The sequence below is a fragment of the Oncorhynchus gorbuscha genome, linkage group LG23, assembly GCF_021184085.1.
Source record: "Oncorhynchus gorbuscha isolate QuinsamMale2020 ecotype Even-year linkage group LG23, OgorEven_v1.0, whole genome shotgun sequence".
NCBI classification, from domain to species: domain Eukaryota; kingdom Metazoa; phylum Chordata; class Actinopteri; order Salmoniformes; family Salmonidae; genus Oncorhynchus; species Oncorhynchus gorbuscha.
The window spans coordinates 30985081-31004117 of record NC_060195.1 but is presented as its reverse complement, the minus strand read 5'-3'; the positions used below and the strand labels follow the sequence as shown (position 1 = coordinate 31004117).

At 44.8% G+C, this 19037-nt stretch overlaps 1 protein-coding gene across 4 annotated transcripts in view; it reads left to right on the top strand.

The window, feature by feature from the left end:
• Positions 1-19037, top strand: part of LOC124011672 (protocadherin alpha-C2-like) — a 234905-nt gene that overhangs the window by 52069 nt on the left and 163799 nt on the right. The window lies entirely within an intron of this gene.

Here is a 19037-nt window from a genome sequence, read left to right as displayed (position 1 = left end):
GGCTTTTCATAATCCATATGTGGGGCTACGACCCCTCAGAAAGAGAGTCTACTGGAGATTTAACGCAGCCTTGAAACCTAGGACACTAATCATTTTCCAGACAGTCAAGTTGTTTTGGTTTCTAACAATGTGACAGTTGTTGTGTTGTTTTAATAAGATGGGTTAGTAGCCTGTCTTATCATGTGGCATGTGACTTCGTAAGACAACAGTGGTGTGTGTGTGTGTGTGTGTGCCCGGGAGTGAATGAGTATGACTGAGCGGACACCCGGGGCCATTGATTTGTGAGGGGCCCTTCGTGCCTGCTCCCATCCCCTATAATTCTGTATTCTTTTGTGACAAATGTGTTAGCAGGTAGACCAGAGGGGCCGCGTCTCTGATTGGCAGATGTGTGACAACGCCGATTAGAAGAACCTTCTGCCCATCCGTTGTTCTTCACAAATACTGTTTTGAATGAAAGAACATCGTACCTCCACACTGAAGAAGGATGTTAAGACAAAACCATCTGTGTGCACTCTCCCAGATGCAGTAAAACATTTAAAACATTGAACAATGGAGTAAACTTTAAGCGACATATTTTGGAGTGTGAACCCACTCCACCTCCTTGTTTGTCTGAATGAGAATGTGTCTGAAGGCCTGCTCTCCGTGGTGGTAACCGATTATGTGGGCCGTGCGCTGCTGAAGCTGTGCCTGTGGCTGGGAGAGAGAGAGCTGCCCGCCTCTGGCGCACTGCTGGCCAGCCGGGGAGGTTGGGATGGGGGTGCGCTGCTTGGCTTCCCGAGGGAGCTGCCATTCATTATTTACATGGGGCTTGGAACACAAGCAGCGACGAATGTTCCTTCCCTGTTCCCATAGTCTGTGTTCTAATGCAGTGTGGTTGAAATAGTAATGGGCCTTTGTTTTGATTTTCAAAAAATGGTCTCATGCTATTGGCTAACACAGGTGTTGTGTCTCATTAGCTATGAGAGCGTGGCTGAACCGGGTCGAGTCTAGGGGATGGTGGTGTTGCCCTAGCAACACACTGGCAGAATTACCTCGCTGGTTTTCCACAGCATGTCGGTGAGCCTCGCGTGCAGTGCAGCGGTCTCAGCAACGAGAGAGAGAGGGAAAGGGAGGGAGCAGGTGGAAGTGGAGGGGGAGGGGATGGCTTTTCTATGGCTATGCCTTCTCGCACATTATTTAATGAAAATTGGTTCATGTTTTTGTGAAACCCATGGATTATGTTAGCGCAATCCTCATTGTAAGTTGGTCAACTGATGGTGTCAACAGAGAAGCCATAGTACATGTGAACATACATCATCAACACGTTGTTAAATCTATTGAATTGTGTTCATTTTCTATTTTACTCTACTAGGTCACTTCAGATTTCACACTTTGGTAATTCTATAGGCTAGGAATAGTATGACTGAGGTTAGGTAAAACAGCAGTGCACTGCTAGGTTATTCCTATTCAGTGACATGTATACACATTGGTTGAGAGGAATGTGAAACAATGCAGAAGATGGACAAAGAGAGATGGTGGGATAGTCAAGGATGAAGAGAGAGTTATATATCAGTACTGCAATTACTGATATGGGGGGAAGTCAGAGATTGAGAGACGGAGAGTAGATGGAGATAGAGTAGATGTAGATTTAGAGATAGAGAGTAGATTCAGAGAAGATGGAGAGATAGATATATGGAGAGTAGATGGAGAGATAGATATATGGAGAGTAGATAGAGAGTAGATGGAGAGATAGATATATGGAGAGTAGATGGAGAGTATATGTAGAGATAGATATATGGAGAGTATATGGAGAGATAGATATATGGAGAGTAGATGGAGAGTATATGTAGAGATAGATATATGGAGAGTATATGGAGAGATAGATATATGGAGAGTAGATAGAGAGTATATGTAGAGATAGATATATGGAGAGTAGATGGAGAGATAGGTAGATGGAGAGTAGAAGGAGAGATAGGTAGATGGAGAGTAGATAGAGAGTAGATGGAGAGTAGATAGAGAGTAGATGGGAGAGATAGGTAGAAGGAGAATAGAAAAGCAGTAAAGTGCTCCATTAAAATGTGTCAGTCTCTGTGTGTTTCAGTGCGTGCACAGGGTCAATGCCAAGCGTGCTTGGACAGTATATGTCTCATTAAGCCAACAAGTGATGTCATTATAGAGAGTAGATTTAGAGATAGAGAGAGAGTAGATGGAGAGAGAGTAGATGTAGAAAGAGAGTGGATTTAGAGATAGAGAGTAGATTTAGAGATAGAGAGAGAGTAGATGGAGATAGAGAGAGAGATAGAGAGTAGATTTAGCGTGCTTGGGCAGTATGTGTCTCATTAAGCCAACAAGTGATGTCATGATAGAGAGTAGATTTAGAGATAGAGAGAGAGTAGATGGAGAGAGAGTAGATGGAGAGAGAGTAGATGTAGAAAGAGAGTGCTTGGACAGTATGTGTCTCATTAAGCCAACAAGTGATGTCATGACTTCAGTGGGTCACATTGGTGTTCTGCAGGCCCTCTTGACACACAGCGTGAATATACATGGTTTCACTGGGCCACATTTGCTCCCTTCATCCCTAGTCTGTGTGGTGTAGGTATTCGGGGTCTATCGTTGTGTGTACATTTACCTATTGGGACTGTGGTTGGCAAGGTCATCTTTAGAACAGAAGGCTGTGCTTGTGAAAATATGCAAGCAACTGTATTAAATTCACAACAGTATGTGTCTGAGTGTGTAACCTCTTTCATCATAGCACCGTTTGTTCTTCAATCATAGTGTTTGTTGCATTTTCAGGGTGTGGTTTATCTTTGCTATAGTGGCTCTTTGTGTGTGCTTGGTTAGTCTGTGTAATTGTGTTAGCTTGCCAAGTGTCTGAGATCAGAACTGCTCACACTGTAATGCACCTCTGTGATCTGATGTGTCAGACAGTGTGTCAGTTGTCTTTAGTAATTGTGTGAGAGGGTTCTCTCTGTCAGTGTGTCTTCAGTGCCACAGGGAGACTGCAGACAGGCATGAGTATTACAATCAGACACCAAAGCTTTTAAGCAGTGTTGTACCCAATTCCAACAGGAGGAGAATGGGCCTAATTTTAGATGGCTGCACACACACCGCCTTCTTTCACCCCAAGTCCACTTCCTTTTCTATTCCCTTCACTTTCTCTCTCTCTCTCTCTCTCTCTCTCTCTCTCTCTCTCTCTCTCTCTCTCTCTCTCTCTCTCTCTCTCTCTCTCTCTCTCTCTCTCTCTCTCTCTCTCTCTCTCTCTCTCTCTCAGCGCTGGTCTTTTGCTTCATCTCTGTTTAATTTTTTACCCAGAATCCTCTGTCTTTGTCCTCATTTGTGTTCCCTGCACTCGGTTCTCCTCTGTTTCACCTCCCCTTTTCAACCCCTTCTTTACCTTTGCCTTTCTCTCTGTCTCCCTTCTTTTGTTCCTGCTGCTTCATCTTTGGTATCCAATGGCCTTTCCCTTTTGCTCAGCTCCCTCCACTCTTTTCTGTATGTTAAACCCTCTCCTATTTGCTCTACTTTCCCTGCATCCCTTAACCCTCTTTTTTCCCCTTCCTGTCCCCTTCGCCTCTCTTCCTGTCTTCCACCTCTCCCTTTCTCCTCTCCCTCTCTACCACTGTCTTTCTGTCCTCTTTCTCTCCATCTCTCCTCACACTCCTTCTCCATTTACTGTTCCTCTCCCCCCTCCACATCCCCCCCCCCCCTCTCTCTCTTTATCTCTCTCTCTCTCTCTCTCTCTCTCTCTCTCTCTCTCTCTCTCTCTCTCTCTCTCTCTCTCTCTCTCTCTCTGCCATCCCTGTGGGGTTGTGTTTGTGGCTGTGAACGGGGATGTTGCTCTGTATGTGGTTGAAGCTGCTGTGTGTCAGGAAGGCACACGTTCTGTGCTGCTCTTTGTAGGACACAGCGTCACTCACATCCAGGTCAGAGCTGTGAGGGTAATCTAATTTACACACACCACACACACACCACACACACACACACACACACACACACACACACACACACACACACACACACACACACACACACACACACACACACACACACACACACACACACACACACACACACACACACACACACACACACACACACACACACACACACACACACACACACACACACACACACACACACACACACACACACACACACACACACACCAGCGTTACTCCCTCAGCTGTTCAGTCATTCTGCGCGGCACCAGAGAACCCATCTAAATAAAGACAGACCCTCTGAGACAACCCACTGCCTCACACACACAGAGATACAGAGGGGAGGTTATGCAACAACCCTAACGCCAAATTAAGACACATCCAGCCAAAAAAATCCAAGAAAAGATTGATTCCCCCTGTCTCCCCCTTGCCTCCCCCTGATCCTCTAGGACAGATTATGGGAAGCGAGATCTGAGTGTATCTGAGGAGCTGCCAGGTACTGGAATCAGGACTGCTTATTCCACTCTGTCCTTCTCACGTATCAGGGGATTTTGCACAGAGTGCCTCTGCAAGATGTTCATCTCATCTGCTGTGGCATCGTCCTCTGTTTTCTCTGTCCTTCTTCTCTCTTCAGCATCCTTCAATCTGTCTACTGCTGTCTGCCTCTCCTCCCCATCTCTGTCTCTGTCTGTCACAGTCTGTTGAGCTCATTAGTAAGGGCACGAAGTCCCAGTTTATTTAACAAGGTGTTTTCACCACCGTTAGTAACATAAGACCTATCTCGGTGTGGCTGTGCTGCTATGGGGAAAACTTTGCATGTGGTTTGGTAATGGCACTGTGAGTGTGTCTGGACCAATGTTCCCTAAAATCTTCTTCAGCACTGAGCAAATTTCAGGTCTGCTGAGTGCAAACTTGAACATTGTGAAAATGGCTGTACCCACTGAACCAGAGAGGTGCGGGGGGGGGTCTGCCTTAATCCACGTCATCGGCGCCCTGGGAGCAGTTGTTGTTTCAGATTAACTGCCTTGCTCAAAGGCAGAGAGGCAGATTTTTCAACCTTGTCCGCTTGGGGATTCAAACCATATACCTTTTGGTTTCTGGCCCCACGCTCTTAACCTCTAAAGAATTGAGTGAAGTTCAGTCTTGTGTCTGTGTAGGCTGGTATTTATTTTAGCGCAGCGGTCCCGGGGGGACGGGGACGTTGGTGTGGAGTCTGGAGTTAGGCCAGGCACAGAGAGAACAGGGAGTTCTGAGGGCGCCCTGGCTGCTACTGTGAGAGTCAGCACATCATGGTCCTATCCAGGTGATGTGGGCAACGGTGGATCAGCAGGCTGTATTAGTGTTAACGTCAGCAGACGTAGATGGAAACTGCGGCAGAGCTAGGTGTTGGCCCACAGACCCCGTGTGTGTGTTGTTCCCTACCGCAGTCATGGGGGACAAGTATTGTCTCTAGGCATTCATCTTCACTGTGAACACAGAGCGAGTACAGCTGGATGTCACTCAATATGTGAGGACTGCTGAACAATTCATCAAATGGCCGTGTGGACAATTTGCATTGACCCCCCTTTGTTTTTACACTGCTGCTACTTGCTGCTTATTATCTATGTAAAAATACCCCCTGTATATAGCCTCGTTGTTATTTTCTTGTGTTACTTTAATTTATGTAGTAAATCTTTCCTTCACTATATTTTCTTGAACTGCACTGTTGGTTAAGGGCTTGTAAGTAAGCATTTCATGATAAACTCTACTACGCCTGTTATGTTCGGCGAATGTGACAAATACCATTTGATTTGATTAGAACATTTGATTTGACTTGCATTGACATTGTATTGGCACTGACTCAACAAGGAAGAGCGTTAAACGCTAAGTATAAATAACAGAGTTGGTTTATTATCATTGTTGGTTCATTATCTCAGTGATTACAGTAGGCCAGGGGATCCATTAAGCAGTTTTTATGCCATGTCCTTTGCTTTGGTTCAGAGTGGGTAGGTCGCATCCAGTTAGTTTTGGTTCTATCTGGCATGGTTGGTTCTGCTGTGAAGGGTCATGTCAGTTCTGGTTTTGTCCCAGTCCAGTGAGCCCTGACCCTGTTTTCTCTCTGCAGTTAGCCTACACCCAGAGGATAGGTCTACTCTGTAGGTTATTTTCTCTCTGACTCTGTCTCTCTTTCTCTATCCCTCTCTTTCAAACTTCTCTCTCTCTCTCTCTCTCTCTCTCTCTCTCTCTCTCTCTCTCTCTCTCTCTCTCTCTCTCTCTCTCTCTCTCTCTCTCTCTCTCTCTCTGTCCCTCTTTCCAATCTATATATCTTTTTCTTTCTTTCTTTCTTTCTCTCTCTCTCTCTCTCTCTCTCTCTCTCTCTCTCTCTCTCTCTCTCTCTCTCTCTCTCTCTCTCTTTCTCTCTCTCTCTCTCTTTATCTCTCTCTCTCTCTCTTTATCTCTCTCTCTCTCTCTTCTCTCTCTCTCTCTCTCTCTCTCTCTCTCTCTCTCTCTCTCTCTCTCTCTCTCTCTCTCTCTCTCTCTCTCTCTCTCTCTTTACCTCTCTCTCTCTCTCTCTCTCTCTCTCTCTCTCTCTCTCTCTTCCTCTGTCCAATCTATATATCTTTCTTTCTTTCTTTCTTTCTTTCTTTCTTTCTTTATCTCTCTCTCTCTCTCTCTCTCTCTCTCTCTCTCTCTCTCTCTCTCTCTCTCTCTCTCTCTCTCTCTCTCTTTCTCTCTCTCTCTCTCTCTCTCTCTCTCTCTCTCTCTCTCTCTCTCTCTCTCTCTCTCTCTCTCTCTCTCTCTCTCTCTCTCTCTCTCTCTCTCTCTCTTCCTCTGTCCTCTGTCAATCTATATATCTTCCTTTCTCTCATTTTCTCACGGTATCATTATCTCTGGATCTCTCTTGCTCTCATTTCTCTTGTTAATCAGTATATTGCCTGTTCCTCTCTCCTTTCATCCATTCCACTGACCCTCTGATCCCCTCCGGGTCTTTTCTCTCTGACTCTGTCCCTCTGATCTCTATCTCTTTCTCTCTCTCTCAAATCACCTTAGAATCTTCTTAGGTATGATGGTACAAGCTTGGCACAGCTGTTTCTCCCATTCTTCTCTGCAGATCCTCTCAAGATCTGTCAGGCTGGATGTGGAGCATCGCCGCATAACTATTTTCAGGTGTCTCCAGAGATGTTCAATCGGGTTCAGGTCTGGGCTCTGGCTGGGCCAGTCAAGGACATTCAGAGACTTGTCCCGAAGCCACTCCTGTGTTGTCTTGGATGTGTGCATAGGGTCATTGTCCTGTTGGAAGGTGAATCTTTGCCCCAGTCTGAGATCCTGAGCACTCTGGATCAGGTTACTTTGCTCCGTTCATCTTTCCTTCAGCCTGACTAGTTTCCCAGTCCCTGCCGCTGAAAAACATCCCCACAGCATGATGCTTCCACCACCATGCTTCACCGTAGGGATGCTACCAGGTTTCCTCCAGATGTGACACTTGGCATTCAAGCCAAATAGATCAATCTTAATTTCATCAGATCAGAGAATCTTGTTTCTCATGGTCTGACAGTCCTTTAGGTGCCTTTTGTCAAACTCTTTTACTCAGGAGTGGCATCCGTCTGTCCACTCTACCATGAAGGTCTGATTGGTGGAGTTGTCCTTCTGTGAGGTTCTCCCATCTCCACACAGGAACTCTGGAGCTCTGTCAGCGTGATCATTGGGTTCTTGGTCACCTCCCTGACCGAGGCTCGTCTCCCCTGATTGTTCAGTTTGACCAGCTCTAGGAAGAGTCTTGGTGGTTCCAAACGTATTCCACTAAAGAATGATGGAGGCCACTGTTCTTGGTGACCTTCAATGCTGCAGACATTTTTTGGTAGCCTTCCCCAGATCTGTGTCTCGACACAATCCTGTCTCGGAGCTCTACGGGCAATTCCTTCAACCTCATGGCTTGTTTTTTTCTCTGACATGCACTGTCAACTGTGGGACCTTATATAGACAGGTTTGTGCCTTTCCAAATCATGTCCAACCAATAGAATTTACCACAGGTGGACTCCCATCAAGTTGTAGAATTTCGAGTCTCATAGCAAAGACTCTGAATACTTATGTAAATAAGGTATTTCAAAAAAAAGTATAAATGTGCAAAAATGTTTAAAAACCTGTTTTCGCTTTGTCAGCTGTTTCAACTTTGAAAAGCTAATCAAATGTCTCCCCCGGACTATGCATTGTGCCCCCCCCCCCCCCTTAACTTATCTATTGTTTACCTAATACTTATTAATACTTATTATTTACTTGAAAACTGCATTGTTGGTTAAGGGCTTGTAAGTAAGCATTTCACTGTAAGGTTTTGTATTCGGCGCACGTGGCAAATCAACTTTGATTTGATTATGGGGTTTTGTGTGTAGATTAATGAGTTTTTATTTTATTGAATCCATTTTAGAAGAAGGCTGTAACGTAACAAAATGTGGAAAAAGTCAAGGGGTCTGAATCCTTTCTGAATGCACTGTACAGTTTCACATGCACAACATAAGGTTTTCTGAATCAGCTGTCTATTTTGAGCTCTTAAGGGGGAGGAATGTCAGTGTGGATACACAGTATCAGCCTTTACATGGTCTATACTCTTATCTTACAGTTTCAAATTCTCTTATCTTAAAGTAGTCTATACTCTTATCTTTCAAATTCTCTTATCTTAGAGTGGTCTATACTCTCATCTTACCATAGTCTATACTCTTATCTTACAGTAGTCTATGCTCTTATCTTACAGTTTCAAATGATCTTATCTTACAGTAGCAAGTACTCTTATCTTACAGTAGCAAATAATCTTATCTTACAGTAGTATATACTCTTTTCTTACTGTATTCTATACTCTTATCTTACAGTATTCTATACTCTTTTCCTACTGTAGTCTATACTCTTATCTTACTGTAGTCTATACTCTTATCTTACAGTAGTCTAAACTCTTATCTTATGGTAGTCTAAACTCTTATCTTACGGTAGTCTAAACTCTTATCTTACAGTAGTCTATACTCTTTTCTTACAGTAGTCTAAACTCTTATCTTATGGTAGTCTAAACTCTTATCTTACGGTAGTCTAAACTCTTATCTTACAGTAGTCTATACTCTTTTCTTACAGTAGTCTATGCTCTTATCTTACTGTAGTCTATACTCTTATCTTACAGTAGTCTAAACTCTTATCTTATGGTAGTCTAAACTCTTATCTTACGGTAGTCTAAACTCTTATCTTACAGTAGTCTATGCTCTTATCTTACCGTTCTCTATACTCTTATCTTACAGTAGCAAGTACTCTTATATTACAGTAGTCTATACTCTTATCTTCCGTTAGTCTATACTCTTTTCTTACAGTTTCAAATGATCTTATCTTACAGTAGCAAGTACTCTTATAATCTTATAGTAGTCTATACTCTTTTCTTACTGTATTCTATACTCTTATCTTACAGTATTCTATACTCTTTTCTTATAGTAGTCTATACTCTTTTCTTACTGTATTCTATACTCTTATCTTACAGTATTCTATACTCTTTTCTTATAGTAGTCTATACTCTTATCTTACTGTAGTCTATACTCTTATTTTACTGTAGTCTATACTCTTATCTTACAGTAGTCTCAAATACTCCATCTTATCTTACAGTAGTCTAAACTCTTTTCTTACAGTAGTTTATGCTCTTATCTTACAGTAGTCTATACTCTCATCTTACCGTCCTCTATACTCTTATCTTACAGTAGCAAGTACTCTTATATTACAGTAGTCTATACTCTTATCTTACGTTAGTCTATACTCTTATATTACAGTAGTCTATACTCTTATCTTACGTTAGTCTATACTCTTTTCTTACAGTAGTCTATGCTCTTATCTTACAGTTTCAAATGATCTTATCTTACAGTAGCAAGTACTCTTATCTTACAGTTTCAAATACTCTTATCTTATAGTACTCTTATCTTACAGTATTCTATACTCTTACAGTGGTCTATACTCTTATCTTACAGTTTCAAATTCTCTTATCTTAGAGTATTCTATACTCTTATCTTAGAGTAGTCTATACTCTTATCTTACAGTAGTCTATACTCTTACCTTACAGTAGTCTATACTCTTGTCTTACTGTAGTGTATACTCTTATCTTACAGTAGTCTATACTCTTATCTTACTGTCATCTATATTCTTACAGTAGTCTATAATCTTATCTTACAGTAGTCTATACTCTTATCTTACAGTAGTCTATACTCTTATCTTACTGTCGTCTATATTCTTACAGTAGTCTATACTCTTATCTTACTGTAGTCTATACTCTTACAGTACTCTGTCTGTACTCTTATCCAGTCTTGTGGAGCCTGTGTGTTCCCATAGAGGTCACTAGGAGGTCATCCAAGTCACTGAGCCAGAAGAGCCACACAGTATAGAGTTATACGACCTAAACACATTTGTTGAACGTCCACTTGCAGAATGATGGCTGAAGAAAAGGAATATTTCGATGTTACTGTGACCTTTCATTCAAGATTGTACAAATGTTTGTGCCACACTGCAAAATGTTTTTAGCATGTTGAACTCAGCCCTGTTAAGCTGCCTGTCCATACACACTGTAACGATGCCCACTGCAGGCTGACTAGATGTAAGACGCCTACACTTGAATGTGGCCACAGTTGCTGATGGACACCTCACTGACGAATCCATTTAATGTTGACGTTTATCCACCGATAGAAGACTGAATGGAAAGTGTTTTTCTGGCTGTTGGAGATAGCAGAGCAGAGTCACCAACTGCAGGGTTTTGACTCCCCTGTGGCCATTTGCCCTTCCTGGTGTGTTCACATCCTGGGTAAGGCTGGATCCGTTATGAGAGATTTCAGTTGTGTATTGAATGTCCCAGGTGGGTTGACGTCCTGCATGATCCCCCACACGTAGGCCACACACACACACACACACACACACACACACACACACACACACACACACACACACACACACACACACACACACACACACACACACACACACACACACACACACACACACACACACACACACACACACACACACACACACACACACACACACACACACACACACACACACACCATTGGTTAATGCATGCGTCTTGACCGGTGTATTTCCATTCATATGTGAAAAGGCCAGGTCTCAGAAGACCACTGTTCTCTCTATTCCCTGTACATATGTTTACAACTCTATATTCACAGGTTAATGGGAGGACGATGCTCCTGTGTTTGCTGCTTTTATCTAACTGTGTCTTTTTAAGGGTTGGCAATCTCTCTTTGATACATTTTGAGCCCTGCTTTCCTGGAAATAACTGCCCACGATTGAGAGTACTTGAGGCCTGGACAGTGAGTGACTCATCTAGCCCACATGTAGTTTTTTATGTCCCTCTCTGTTTCTGTCTGTGGGCTGTTTATTTTTAGGGAGACCATCTGCCATAAAGAAGATTTTTCAGAGATTTGGGCATTGTGGGTAATAACTGCATTATAATAGCTTAACGTCAGTGAGATAACCATCTGCACAGCGAGGCAGACCTGCTCAAGCTTTGCCTGTCAAACCTATTTATCCACCCTTCTTTGCTGTGTGTGTGTGTGTTGTTCCTCTGCCTCTGTCAGTCAATGCTCTCCTCTACTCTCTTTCCCACCATCTTATCTAGTGGGCGTCCTGTATGAATTAACAGTGGGATGTCGGTGTAATGGAGGAATATTACGCTATGAGACTAAATGACTCATACAGCCCTCTCTCTCTTCTCCCCATCTATCCCCCTCTCCCTCCTTCTCTCCTCCTCTCCCCTTCTCCCTCCTTCTCTACACCCTCTCCCACCTTCCCCCCTCTCCCTAATTTTATCCCCCTCTCCTTCCTTCTCTTCCCCTCTCCCTCTCCCTTCTTCTCTTCCCCTCTCCATCCTTCTCTCCCCCTCAACCTCCTACTCTCTCCCCCTCCCTCCTTCTCTCCCCTCCAAGATTATCTCCCCCTCTCCCTCCTTCTCTCCATCCTTCTCTCCCCCTTTCTCTCCTTCTCTCTCCCTCTCCCTTATTCTAACAGCCACTCTGTTTCTTAGCTATTTCCCACTTGCTCTCTCCTTAGTTTGTGCTTCTTACTTTCTCTCACTCCATCTTCCCTTCTCTCTCACACAGAGCTGATCTTGCTATCTCCACCTCCTCCCACACATCCTGTTTCTCCCTCGATCCTTCTCTCTCTCTTATGCCCCCCTCTGTCTCCTAGTGTGAGTGCAGTCTGATGTAAAATGGCTGACACCTTTCTCCCTGTGTCTGCTCCATTGGTTCCTCCTCTCCTATATTCTCCCCTTTTCTGTTTCATTGTCCTCCTTTAATTTATTGCCCCACTATCAGCTCTCATTTCTGTCCCTTTGCCTTTCCTTTTATTTTCTTATCTTTCTTGTCCTTTCCTTTCCTCTTTCCTGCCAAGTCTCAGTCAGTCTGTCTCTTTGTCTGTAGGGACAGTCTTCACCCCATCCTCACTTTTCCAAATCTATATTCCTGTCAGTCTGTCTGTTTGTCTATGGTGGGAGTTCCCCTCTCCTCCCTTCTACCCAGTCTCATTCTCTGTTCCTCTTTGGGGACAGTCCTCTCCTCTCCTCACCCCATACTCTCTTCTTTCTGTGGGGACAGTCCTCTCTTCTCCTCACCCCATCCTCTTATCTCTCAGTGGGGACAGTCCTCTCCTCTCCTCACCCCATCCTCTCTTCTCTCAGTGGGGACAGTCCTCTCCTCACCCCATCCTCTCCTCTGTCAGTGAGGACAGTCCTCTCTTCTCCTCACCCCATCCTCTCCTCTCTCAATGGGGACAGTCCTCTCTTCTCCTCACCCCATCCTCTCCTCTCTCAATGGGGACAGTCCTCTCTTCTCCTCACCCCATCCTCTCCTCTCTCAGTGAGGACAGTCCTCTCTTCTCCTCACCCCATCCTCTGTTCTCTCAGTGAGGACAGTCCTCTCTTCTCCTCACCCCATCCTCTCCTCTCTCAATGGGGACAGTCCACTCTTCTCCTCACCCCATCCTCTCCTCTCTCAATGGGGACAGTCCTCTCTTCTCCTCACCCCATCCTCTGTTCTCTCAGTGGGGACAGTCCTCTCTTCTCCTCATCCCAGTGGAGACAGTCCTCTCCTCTCCTCACCCCATCCTCTCCTCTCTCGGTGGGGACAGTCCTCTCCTCTCCTCACCCCATCCTCTCCTCTCTCAGTGGGGACGGTCCTCTCCTCTCCTCACCCCATCCTCTCTTCTCTCTGTGGAGACAGTCCTCTCCTCTCCTCACCCCATCCTCTGCTCTCTCAGTGGGACAGTCCTCTCCTCACCCCTTCCTCTCCTCTCTCGGTGGGGACAGTCCTCTCCTCTCCTCTCCTCACCCCATCCTCTGCTCTCTCAGTGGGACAGTCCTCTCCTCACCCCTTCCTCTCCTCTCTCGGTGGGGACAGTCCTCTCCTCTCCTCACCCCATCCTCTGCTCTCTCAGTGGGACAGTCCTCTCCTCACCCCATCCTCTCCTCTCTCAGTGGAGACAGTCCTCTCCTCTCCTCACCCCATCCTCTGCTCTCTCAGTGGGACAGTCCTCTCCTCACCCCATCCTCTGCTCTCTCAGTGGGACAGTCCTCTCCTCACCCCATCCTCTCCTCTCTCAGTGGGGACGGTCCTCTCCTCTCCTCACCCCATCCTCTCCTCTCTCGGTGGGGACAGTCCTCTCCTCACCCCATCCTCTCCTCTCTCTGTGGAGACAGTCCTCTCCTCTCCTCACCCCATCCTCTGCTCTCTCAGTGGGACAGTCCTCTCCTCACCCCATCCTCTCCTCTCTCGGTGGGGACAGTCCTCTCCTCAACCCATCCTCTCCTCTCTCAGTGGGACAGTCCTCTCCTCACCCCATCTTCTCCTCATCCCAGTGGAGACAGTCCTCTCCTCTCCTCACCCCATCCTCTCCTCTCTCGGTGGGGACAGTCCTCTCCTCTCCTCACCCCATCCTCTCCTCTCTCAGTGGGGACGGTCCTCTCCTCTCCTCACCCCATCCTCTCTTCTCTCTGTGGAGACAGTCCTCTCCTCTCCTCACCCCATCCTCTGCTCTCTCAGTGGGACAGTCCTCTCCTCACCCCTTCCTCTCCTCTCTCGGTGGGGACAGTCCTCTCCTCTCCTCACCCCATCCTCTGCTCTCTCAGTGGGACAGTCCTCTCCTCACCCCATCCTCTGCTCTCTCAGTGGGACAGTCCTCTCCTCTCCTCACCCCATCCTCTGCTCTCTCAGTGGGACAGTCCTCTCCTCTCCTCACCCCATCCTCTCCTCTCTCGGTGGGGACAGTCCTCTCCTCACCTCACCCCACCCTCTCTTCTCTCATTGGGGATGGTCCTCTCCTCTCCTCACCCCATCCTCTCTTCTCACAGTGGAGACAGTCCTCTCCTCTCCTCACCCCATCCTCTCTTTTCTCTGTGGAGAATGATGCTGTCATCAGCAGTGCCTTTCACCTGTGTGTGGCTGCGACAGTGACAGTAAGAGGGAAAGGGCTACCTTTCACAGTCTCTGTAGCCTCAAGCACTGCGACTAAAATATTGTACTGTATCTGTGTGGTGAGATTTTGGGACTCTTTTTGTCATTCTGATTCAGTTTTAACTGAATTGTAGTTGATTGCTTTTGACCGTGTGGTAGTATTCATCATGTGATTCTGAGTCAGCCTATGTGACAATACTTTGTTTGAGAAGGGTTCAGAGTGTGTATTTTTGACTCTGTGGTCAGTGACAGTGTGACTCTGATATTGTGTGAGTTGTGTGTAGACAAGGTTAACGAGTTACTGAGTGTGTAGCATTGGGGCGAGGAAGGCATGACTACTGTGTGCGTGTGCACATGGATGTACGTGTGTATGTGTGCCTGTTTACATATGAGTGTGTGTAGATGTGCATTTATCTGTAGTGACATGTACATGTAGGGTAAACAACAGACCTCAGCACTAGTCTGCAGACCTCTATCCTATCAGTCATCAGACCTCTATCCTATCAGTCATCAGACCTCTATCCTATCAGTCATCAGACCTATATCCTATCAGTCATCAGACCTCTATCCTATCAGTCATCAGACCTCTATCCTATCAGTCATCAGACCTCTATCCTATCAGTCATCAGACCTCTATCCTATCAGTCATCAGACCTATATCCTATCAGACCTCTATCCTATCAGTCATCAGACCTCTATCCTATCAGTCATCAGACCTATATCCTATCAGACCTCTATCCTATCAGTCATCAGACCTCTATCCTATCAGTCATCAGACCTCTATCCTATCAGTCATCAGACTTATATCCTATCAGTCATCAGAACTATATCCTATCAGACCTCTATCCTATCAGTCATCAGACCTCTATCCTATCAGTCATCAGACTTCTATCCTATCAGTCATCAGACCTATATCCTATCAGACCTCTATCCCATCAGACCTCTATCCTATCAGTCATCAGACCTATATCCTATCAGACCTCTATCCTATCAGTCATCAGACCTCTATCCTATCAGTCATCAGACCTCTATCCTATCAGTCATCAGACTTATATCCTATCAGTCATCAGACCTATATCCTATCAGACCTCTATCCTATCAGTCATCAGACCTCTATCCTATCAGTCATCAGACTTCTATCCTATCAGTCATCAGACCTATATCCTATCAGACCTCTATCCCATCAGAACTATATCCTATCAGTCATCAGACCTCTATCCCATCAGACCTCTATCCTATTAGTCATCAGACCTCTATCCCATCAGACCTCTATCCCATCAGACCTCTATCCTATCAGTCATCAGACCTCTATCCTATCAGTCATCAGACCTCTATCCTATCAGTCATCAGACCTCTATCCCATCAGACCTCTATCATATCAGTCATCAGACCTCTATCCTATCAGTCATCAGACTTCTATCCTATCAGTCATCAGACCTCTATCCTATCAGTCATCAGACCTCTATCCTATCAGTCATCAGACCTCTATCCTATCAGTCATCAGACCTCTATCCTATCAGTCATCAGACCTCTATCCTATCAGTCATCAGACCTCTATCCAATCAGTCATCAGACCTCTATCCAATCAGTCATCAGACCTATATCCTATCAGTCATCAGACCTATATCCTATCAGACCTCTATCCTATCAGTCATCAGACCTCTATCCTATCAGTCATCAGACTTATATCCTATCAGTCATCAGACCTATATCCTATCAGACCTCTATCCTATCAGTCATCAGACCTCTATCCTATCAGTCATCAGACTTCTATCCTATCAGTCATCAGACTTATATCCTATCAGTCATCAGACCTATATCCTATCAGACCTCTATCCTATCAGTCATCAGACCTCTATCCTATCAGTCATCAGACTTCTATCCTATCAGTCATCAGACCTATATCCTATCAGACCTCTATCCCATCAGACCTCTATCCTATCAGTCATCAGACCTATATCCTATCAGACCTCTATCCTATCAGTCATCAGACCTCTATCCTATCAGTCATCAGACCTCTATCCTATCAGTCATCAGACTTATATCCTATCAGTCATCAGACCTATATCCTATCAGACCTCTATCCTATTAGTCATCAGACCTCTATCCTATCAGTCATCAGACTTCTATCCTATCAGTCATCAGACCTATATCCTATCAGACCTCTATCCCATCAGACCTATATCCTATCAGTCATCAGACCTCTATCCCATCAGACCTCTATCCTATTAGTCATCAGACCTCTATCCCATCAGACCTCTATCCCATCAGACCTCTATCCTATCAGTCATCAGACCTCTATCCTATCAGTCATCAGACCTCTATCCCATCAGACCTCTATCATATCAGTCATCAGACCTCTATCCTATCAGTCATCAGACCTCTATCCTATCAGTCATCAGACCTCTATCCTATCAGTCATCAGACCTCTATCCTATCAGTCATCAGACCTATATCCTATCAGACCTTTATCCTATCAGACCTATATCCTATCAGACCTCTATCCCATCAGACCTATATATCCTATCAGACCTCTATCCTATCAGACCTCTATCCCATCAGACCCATATCTCATCAGACCTCTATCCCATCAGACCTATATATCCTATCAGATCTCTATCCTATCAGTCATCAGACCTCTATCCTATCAGTCATCAGACCTCTATCCTATCAGTCATCAGACCTCTATCCAATCAGTCATCAGACCTCTATCCAATCAGTCATCAGACCTATATCCTATCAGTCATCAGACCTATATCCTATCAGACCTCTATCCTATCAGTCATCAGACCTCTATCCTATCAGTCATCAGACTTATATCCTATCAGTCATCAGACCTATATCCTATCAGACCTCTATCCTATCAGTCATCAGACCTCTATCCTATCAGTCATCAGACTTCTATCCTATCAGTCATCAGACTTATATCCTATCAGTCATCAGACCTATATCCTATCAGACCTCTATCCTATCAGTCATCAGACCTCTATCCTATCAGTCATCAGACTTCTATCCTATCAGTCATCAGACCTATATCCTATCAGACCTCTATCCCATCAGACCTCTATCCTATCAGTCATCAGACCTATATCCTATCAGACCTCTATCCTATCAGTCATCAGACCTCTATCCTATCAGTCATCAGACCTCTATCCTATCAGTCATCAGACTTATATCCTATCAGTCATCAGACCTATATCCTATCAGACCTCTATCCTATTAGTCATCAGACCTCTATCCTATCAGTCATCAGACTTCTATCCTATCAGTCATCAGACCTATATCCTATCAGACCTCTATCCCATCAGACCTATATCCTATCAGTCATCAGACCTCTATCCCATCAGACCTCTATCCTATTAGTCATCAGACCTCTATCCCATCAGACCTCTATCCCATCAGACCTCTATCCTATCAGTCATCAGACCTCTATCCTATCAGTCATCAGACTTCTATCCTATCAGTCATCAGACCTCTATCCTATCAGTCATCAGACCTCTATCCTATCAGTCATCAGACCTCTATCCTATCAGTCATCAGACCTCTATCCTATCAGTCATCAGACCTATATCCTATCAGACCTTTATCCTATCAGACCTATATCCTATCAGACCTCTATCCCATCAGACCTATATATCCTATCAGACCTCTATCCTATCAGACCTCTATCCCATCAGACCCATATCTCATCAGACCTCTATCCCATCAGACCTATATATCCTATCAGATCTCTATCCTATCAGACCTCTATCCCATCAGACCCATATCTCATCAGACCTCTATCCCATCAGACCTCTATCCCATCAGACCTATATATCCTATCAGACCTCTATCCTATCAGACCTCTATCCCATCAGACCTCTATCCTATCAGTCATCAGACCTCTATCCTATCAGTCATCATACCTCTATCCCATCAGACCTCTATCATATCAGTCATCAGACCTCTATCCTATCAGTCATCAGACTTCTATCCTATCAGTCATCAGACCTCTATCCTATCAGTCATCAGACCTCTATCCTATCAGTCATCAGACCTCTATCCTATCAGTCATCAGACCTCTATCCTATCAGTCATCAGACCTCTATCCTATCAGTCATCAGACCTCTATCCAATCAGTCATCAGACCTATATCCTATCAGTCATCAGACCTATATCCTATCAGACCGTTATCATATCAGACCTATATCCTATCAGACCTCTATCCCATCAGACCTATATATCCTATCAGACCTCTATCCTATCAGACCTCTATCCCATCAGACCCATATCTCATCAGACCTCTATCCCATCAGACCTATATATCCTATCAGATCTCTATCCTATCAGACCTCTATCCTATCAGATCTCTATCCTATCAGACCTCTATCCTATCAGATCTCTATCCTATCAGACCTCTATCCTATCAGATCTCTATCCCATCAGACCTCTATCCCATCAGACCCATTTCTCATCAGACCTCTATCCCATCAGACCTATATATCCTATCAGACCTCTATCCTATCAGACCTCTATCCTATCAGACCTCTATCCTGTCAGACCTCTATCCCATCAGACCTCTATCCTGTCAGACCTCTATCCCATCAGACCTATATATCAGACCTCTATCCTATCAGACCTGTATCCTATCAGACCACTTTCAGTCATTGAACTACATAAAGAGACACCT